This window comes from Orbicella faveolata, unplaced genomic scaffold (genome assembly GCF_042242905.1).
Source record: "Orbicella faveolata isolate gen_17 unplaced genomic scaffold, um_ofav_v1 contig_46, whole genome shotgun sequence".
NCBI classification, from domain to species: domain Eukaryota; kingdom Metazoa; phylum Cnidaria; class Anthozoa; order Scleractinia; family Merulinidae; genus Orbicella; species Orbicella faveolata.
In genome coordinates, this window is record NW_028301576.1 from 31,809,176 (window position 1) to 31,817,503 (window position 8,328).

The 8,328-nt window shown below is 40.2% G+C and overlaps 1 pseudogene; it reads left to right on the forward strand.

Annotated features, from left to right (window-relative positions):
• The first annotated feature begins 4,674 nt into the window (after positions 1-4,674).
• LOC149099757 (uncharacterized) lies at positions 4,675-6,531 on the forward strand (annotated as a pseudogene).
• The last annotated feature ends 1,797 nt before the right edge of the window (positions 6,532-8,328 follow it).

The window sequence follows — 8,328 nt, forward strand, 5'->3', positions numbered from 1 at the left end:
GGGAAGCACATTTAATTTCTGTTTTTAGACTGATTTCCACTGATCTCTCGAGAGTGGGGGCTATTTACAGGAAATCAATCCAAGCATACTCAACGAAACAGCAGTAACACAAAACTAAATCAGGAATCTTATTCTGCAGCGATTCTGTACATGCAAAGTATGCTCTGCAGATTCAAAAATATCTGGATCCGTGTTGACGCTGCCTAAAATCGGTATCGAGGTATGCATTTCACAAGTAAGGTACTTATTTACCCGTTCGGAAAGAGATCCTGTCACAAGTATATCACCATGATGTTTTGATGATAAGAGTGTTTGGTAAAGAGATCCAACAAGCATTTGTTGTTACTACCTTCATCCATGAGATTGTCCAAAAACAACAATCCTCCTTGGGGGAACAATTTTGGTAAAGAGTCGCTGTCAGGGATGCCTTCGTTAAACTTTACACCATCACGTTGAAGTGGTTCGTATCCCTTTTGCCACGATCTGTAACAGAAATGATTGTTTTTTGGAGGATCAGTAAAAAGATCCAAATTGTACAAAAGAAGTTTGGTGGTAAACAAGGTTTTGCCACATCCAGAAGGTCCTGCTACCATCAGACTGGAGGGAGTGTGAAATTGAAATGCCTTGCATCGTTCCCTGAGCTCAAATGACAAAATACCTGGAACTGTGTTGCTTTTGTGGAAAGATGGACCAAACGAGGACTCAAACCTTGGACCTTTAAGATCTGGTACTAAATTTTCACATTTTATAATTTCTGCTTGTCCCTAAAATTCAATTCTTGGGAAAATTTAGAGCCATGGTACAAGAAGAAAACTGTATGTGCACCCTTGACTGTCCCAATCCTATTGGACATCCAGAATTATAAAATATAGCAGCAGAAATTCTGCTATATATTACAAACCAAATTTACCTTTTTTTACTCATGGTAATCTGTTATTTTTTTCAGGTAATTTCATTGTCAAATATGTACTCAGAGTGTCATGAAAATGTATGCATTGGGCTCGATCTAGTTATGGAGCGATTTCTTTGTGAACAGAGAATGAGAACCGACAAGACTGTTCCAAGGGGATGTTCTCATGCTGTGTGGACAATGGAGGAATATGATGAATTCAATTGCTGGCAGAAGGTGAGAAAGGGAAAGACCAGCAGATCCAGATATCACAAGTGCGACAAAGCCCTTAAAGTATCGACCAAAGAGACAACAGCAACTGAAATAGATGCAGCGGGTCTGTTACACCAAGTTCAAAGTGATCGGTGGGTATTGCTGAGCCCTAAAGACCAACATGAATATGAAATGTGGAGGGACTGGATATGGAGACAACTGGAACAGGATGAATGATAGTGAGAGACAGAAGAGCAGAAAAACAAGAAAGATGTCAGCAAGAACAGAGGCAGAGACAGGAAGACAAGCGTAGAGCAGAGGAGAGGCAGAGACAGTAGGAGAGGCGGAGAATGGAGTGCAGATATAGACAGGTGGAGCGGCAGAGAGAGGGGAGAGGTGCAGGCGGGAAGAAATGAGAAGAAATGGAAGACATGCAGAGAGAGAAAGAGGGAGAGCTAACAATAGGGTAGATGACCTTCGTCAACGGCTACCACCAAAAAAATGTAAGTAGTCATGTCTGGTTAATCACTTCAGCCTGTGTTGTGCTTTGTTAAAATTGTATTCACCATGCATTTGTAGATGTCAATTCCTACTGTTGTCCCTTTCAGTTCCTTGCCACTTATGTAGAGGAGTTGGCCACTATCGGGCTCAGTGCCCCGAAAGAAGAAAGACATCAGACACAAATGCAACATCCCAAGTGAATAGAATTAACAATTATTTTGATGCACCACTGGAACAAATCAAATTTAATTAATTTGTATTTCATTTTTGAAGCCATTTTTGTGAGTGAGCCCAGCCACAGAATTCTGCTATACATGTAGAAACTACATTGTATGGGTGAGAACACATAAGAATCTCACTTATGACTTGAGAATTCCCTTGAAAGCAGTATATACTTAATTCTCCTTCCCAAGTATAGTGTGGGTGATTTTAAGTGTATTACAAGTAAACTTAGGGAACATTTCTTGCTTAGCAAAACAAAAATAAGAGCCACTTGTGCTATTAATTTTGTTTCCCAAAAATCTAAAATGGAGACATGTTTTACACCACACAGATGACGTCCAAGCGGATGAAATCATGAAGTCAGCAAAATGCTTTGCTGACAACTTCTACTTCAAGTGTGCCATGACACAAACCTCAAAATGGGTATCAGAGAAAATTTAGAAAGCCACCAAAGAGGCAAAACGAACTGAGAAAATGGAAATGGAATTTAAGCCAGATGAGCAGTCAATTTGTGATATGGTTTATCATGCAGTGCATAAAGCAGTTTCCAAACTCAGCTCAGTTTCTTCGACAGACAAAACAAAGCAGCCTCCGCAAAAAAATCCAAAGGCTGTGATAAAGATCAGGCCAACTGTAAAAATCGGAACCAACACCGACAGGAGGCAAGCCAGGATGCCCATACCTCACCTGTGGCAGTGGCCAAACAAGAGAGACAAAGCCGATGGAGACAGCCAAGACATTCCATGTAACTTTCTCAGATGGTCTATCGCCTTCTGTTTCTTGTCCCCGCCATCCCCAGCAGTCAAAAAACAGGAAAGGCTGTGGCAACGGCCCCAGAAAATAGATACAAGAGACAGTTACTGCAAATGGCTTGACAAAATGGCAAGGAAACATTTTTGATCTGCTACCAGGGAACTTGGAATTTCACAATCTTTCACATGTCATTCTTCCTCCAGCACAGTCACGAACTCTTGGCTTAGGTCTCAAATTTAGACCTTTGCTCAGACCACCTATTGCTCATGTTTTTAACAGTCAAGTACAGGATTTCTGTCACAGCGTCCGTCTGCATCAGATATGCAGATCAGCCCGATCACCTGGCTTTCAACCCCAAGTTGTACGTTAAATCAGGTTGGAATCCACCTTGGGAGGATTATGACCTCAATGAAAACCTGTACAAAATCCGTCAAGAGCTACTGGAAAACTTTAATCAGAATTCACCTCAGTGGAAAAGCAATTTTACTTCTGAGGAACGGAGAGGATTATGTGACCTTAAGGAAAACCCCACGGTTTGTGTCTTGGCTACAGACAAAAACCTTGGATCTGCACTTGTTTCTACAGAATGGGTAGAAAATGAAACTCTTAAACACCTTAATGACACTAAATCGTATCCCAAAGTCACAACTGATGACTGAGCACTTGGCGCTCACAGATTAATGAGACAACATGGCAGGCTGAGCAATTCCAAAATCGAAGCCTTCTTTACCTTTAGTTTGTTGATTTAGTTATGCTTTTGAATTCACAACTCCCAGTCTGCCTTTCTTAAAATTGAATTGTGTGTTTGCACATGTTAGTTTCCCTTCTCTCTCCAAGAGATGAGTGGTAGTTTGACCGCAAAGTCAGAAACAGTTCAGCAAGCTTAAAGACATCAATTCACCATGTATTATTGAGAAAATTTCAAGCTTGGATTTCAAGGTAATTTATCCATTCTTTCTTTACTTGATTGATCAATATTTCTGTCACATCTTCTCGATCTCTTGTGGGACCGGAGATTCCAAGTATGCCAAACAAAATTTATTTGATGCCTCTGTTAGACTTGACACTAATGGACTGCAACTGCAGCAATTTTCTCTGGCCAGGAAATGTCCTTTTAGAAAATGTAGCACAGGGTGCCACAAGAGGGATTCAGAACATCAATTTCTGAAAACGATCATTCACAAGACGATGAAGTGATTCTAGGAGAAAACCCAAGTGAAAAGGGAGAGGAGGAGGAGTTCAATTTTGACTCCAATGTCCTAGACACTAACGATGGAGCAGGATTTTATTCCTGATGTGTGTGGTCATTTGGGTAGGGCTGCTAAAGACACTTTGTTCATGGAAACTTTTACTTTGAAACGCAGCAGCTTTCACAAGTAATTCCAGCATGGCCTTGAGCTCTGTGAGGAGGCCTTAATTAAAAAGGACACTGTGCCAGTAAAGCTCATTTACAAGTCCATTAACAGAAGAGATAAGAACATAATACTAGTTCATACTGAATGTTTGATATCCTGTGCACAATTTACAATTGCTCAATGACAGCAGTTTGAATATGGGATGGTAGACTACCAAGCTCCTCTTGTTGTGACAATGAAAGGTTTATTGGAACATCAACAGTGCTTAAAATAATAAAGGTCAAGATTTGCCTTGAGGCACACAAAAAAGAAAAACACAAAGAAGAAAGAAAAGTAACCCTTGATTTCCATGTCACAAAGGCCAAAGAAAAAGCAAAACAACTTCAGAGACTTCTGTAGAGCTGCAAGCTGTGCTGCTGTTTGGAAGAATGCAGCTGCAATCCATATTTTAAGGGTTTCAGTGCATTGTAACATCTTGCAGAAAGAACGCTGATTTCTGCAAGATTAACCTAGACCTCCATCGTTGGCAGTGGAGAAGACCAGGTGGGCTGTGATGGTTATGCCCACTACTTCCATGCAAACTAAGTCAAATATCGCATATGAGCAGCCAGAGTGCATCCTAGGGCCTGGGAAGCAGTCTGGCCTATTATTGAGGACATTTCATGCGACTACAGGAAGTAGCGAACAGAGAAAAACATGCTTGCATTGTTTATGATTCATTCGTGAAGTTATCGAAAAGAAATGCCCCCAAAAAAGAAATTTAGGAGTGGTAGACCTACAAAAGAAAGTTTACTGGAAATAAGTACACAAGGCAAAAGAATTTGGAGTTAAAGGAAGCTTTGGTAGAGCAGGAAACAATTGAGAAGAGTGACAAATCTGACTCGGACGAAACAGACTCCCCGCACTCATTGGAAAACAAATCCTTGCATGCTTCATCAGGAAAACTTCACGAACATTCTAGCAAGAAAATTGAAACCATAGAAAATTCTTCAAGCGATGATGATTTGGCTGCAGTACAAGGTTTTCACTTCGTGGACATGTCAGTTCTTGGCCCAATCTTTCGATTACTGCTTTGCCCATTGTGCAAGAAGAACCAAGTGGAGTTTGAGGAAGATGGCGATGGAAAGATGGGATTTGCAACCCTGATGATTCTCAATTGTACAGGAAAAAATGTAAATTCTTGGAGAAGTTTTATTCTTCTTTGAGAGTTGGAACCTCTCAGGCATTTGAAGTCAACCGCAGAATAGTTCTTGCATCCAGAAGTATTGGTGTTGGGCACCAAGGACTTGTCAAATTCGCTGGAACTATGAACATGAATCCCCCTATGAATGAAAATTCCTACAGGGATAATGTTGATGCCGTGAGGAAAGCCGCTCAGACTGTTTGCCAGCAAAGCATGAGGGCTGCTGCTGAAGATGTCAAGAAATTTTATGAGCCAGAGGAAGATGGAGTTTTTGACATAGGCATTTCAGGAGATGGAACTTCGAGACGTAGGGGGTACTCACCCATGTATGGGATAGTAACAGCCATGTCCACGGTGTCTGGTAAGGCAATTGACATTGAAGTTATGTCTAAAGAGTGCAAGGAGTGCACAGTGTGGAGAAACAAAGAAGGAACACCACAATTTGAAGACTGGTGGGAAGGCTACCAACATCTTTGCCAGGCTAACCACCTTGGATCCTCTGGCTCAATGGATGCCTCTGGGTTGCTAGCCACATTTCAGCGCTCAGTTGAACAGTACACAATGCATTACACTGAATTCCTAGGAGACGGTGACAGCAAGGCTCATAAGCTCATTGTCGAGGAAGCTGTCTATGGTGAAAAACAGGTCTCGAAGCTGGAATGCGTTGGGCATGTCCAGAAACATCTGGGTTCACGCCTTCACTCGTTAAAAAAACACATGGGTCAAACACGACTCAAAGATGGTAAACCAATTGGTGGCACAGGAAGACTTACAAAAACAACTCCAGGTCTATCATGGGAGGGCCATACATAACAACACACATGATATCCAGTCAATGCAGGATGGTGTCATGGCCATATGGTTCCACACACAATCAACAGATTACAACCCGGACCATGACTTGTGCCCCCCTGGAGAAAATTCATGGTGTGGGTTTCAGAGGGACTTGGCAAAGGGAACATCTGATTATGAGCATGCACATCCCTTGCCTGGTGCTGTTGCTAATGCAATCCATCCAGTATTTGAAGTCCTCAGTGATGAAGATCTGTTGCGATGTTGTCTCCATGGTGGCACTCAGAACAGAAGAGGCCATAAATGCACTTATCTGGCAACGTGCAACAAAAGAGACTCATTCTGGCCCACCAACAGTTGAGCTTGCTGCTTATCTTGCAGTGTCTTACTATAATGATGGTGCCATTTCAATCATGCATGTCCTCAAAGAGCTTGGCATTACTCCAGGGTTCCACTGCAAACAAGCCTGCGAAAAGCTGGACTGCAATAGGCAATGCCATGCTCGCAGAAAGAGCTCAGATAATTCAAGAGAGAGAAGAAAGAAACTTAGAAACTATAAGAAAGGTTACAGTGACCATTTGGAAGCACTTGAAGGACCACAGTAAGAAGCTGGAGCCTTCTAGGACTGAACTTGCATACATTAAATTTTAATTGTCATTTTCTCACATTCCGATTTTTAGGTGTGTCCAATCACAGTAAACACAATATCCCAAAATCTGTTTAAGATATCTGAATGAAATTTTCACAGTTTGTTTATTATGAATAGATCTATGCAATGACCTACTTTCAGAGGGTTTTAAACAACCTAGCATGACTTATTGAGTTTAAATCTACCATGACGATGCATTATTTTTTCCATGTACAAAGTGAAGGTCCAACTCAAGATCAAAACACAGTTTCACTATAATAGTAGGTCGTTGCATAGCAACAAGTAACTAGTATCGCAAATTTCAAGTCTCTAGCCCAAAGTAAAGCAGAGATATTAAGTTTAAGAATACACCTAATTCTGGACCTTCGGAAATGGGTGTGGTCAGTGAAATAGGTGTGGCTGCTTTGGAATTTGAAGAATGCTCACCAAATGTATTGTAAATAACTCACCAAGGGCTAGTAAATACTATGGTATAGATCAATTGACCTGATTTTTTGAGAGAATGTGAACAAAAATGTTGTAAAAATTACCATTTTTAGACTATTATTTATTTCTACATCAAATTTGACCAGCAGAGTGGAAATACATTTTTTAAATATTTTTTTACATTTTTTTTCCTTTTTCTGCCAAGTTTAATTTATTTAAATTGTTTAAAAATTACTACTCGCTCCATGAAGGAAAGCTTTTCTTTCTAGAGAGTAGTTTTTATGCTCTTTTAAATGAGATATGGTAGATTATTCTCCTGCAAATATTTGCCAAGATATTAATGATTAACCTTATGACCTTTTGCCACACCCATTTTTGATGTGTCGGAAATGAGTTAATGTGATGTACAAGTGATTCCTACGAATAAACAAGTGTAACGGCACAAGTTTTGAATAAGATTACTATAGTGGGCAATAATCTACACGGATCTCTTCAATACCCAATTGATCACACAAAGGACCTACGGGAACTCCTTACCACAAATCACAGTAATGAGCTACCAATCCTCAATAAACTTGGGCACATTGCACTGTTGTTACCTCTCCACACACCAGCCCAGAATCATATATCAATCACGCTGTTAAATAGTGAGGAAAAAATATCCTGACACAAAGTTTGACTTGAACAAGTTGGCATGAAATATTTTCAACATCGTTCTGGTATTGCTGTGAGAGAAATGTTTCTTCTTGGCTCAAGATGCTCAAGTCAGGTGTTGTGGAGAAGGTAAAACAAGGTAAAGCAAGCCAACATATCAAGGTCCTTGACTGTGCCAGTGCCAAGAACAAGGAAATGTTTATTACAGGAGACTTTAATTTTGACCTACTGGATACTTTGTACCCTAAATCAACAACGGATTTGAAAGGAACTTTTTCTAGTTTTAATTTCACGCAATTGACTGACAAGTTATGATCAACAAGTCTTTGGTGAAGATCTGAAAAATAGTTGGTGGAATGATGTTTTGAATGAAGATGTAAATTCTGCCTGGCTGAAGTGGAAGGAACTATTCTTGTCAGTGTGCAATAAACATGCACCTGTTTGATGTAAAATTATCACAGGAGTGAAGAGTCCGTGGTTAACAGTTGCAACAAAAAAGCTTATGAATGAAAGTGACTCTGGTTTGAGGAAAGCAAGGAGATCTGGATCTGAATTTGACTGGAGTATGTATAGGCGGCTACAAAATCAAGTATCTAAGAGGATTAAAATTGAGAAGTGCAGATATCAAAGAAATGAAATTTCTGATAATATGGATAATCCAAAATCCTTTTGGAAAACGATAAAGAATATT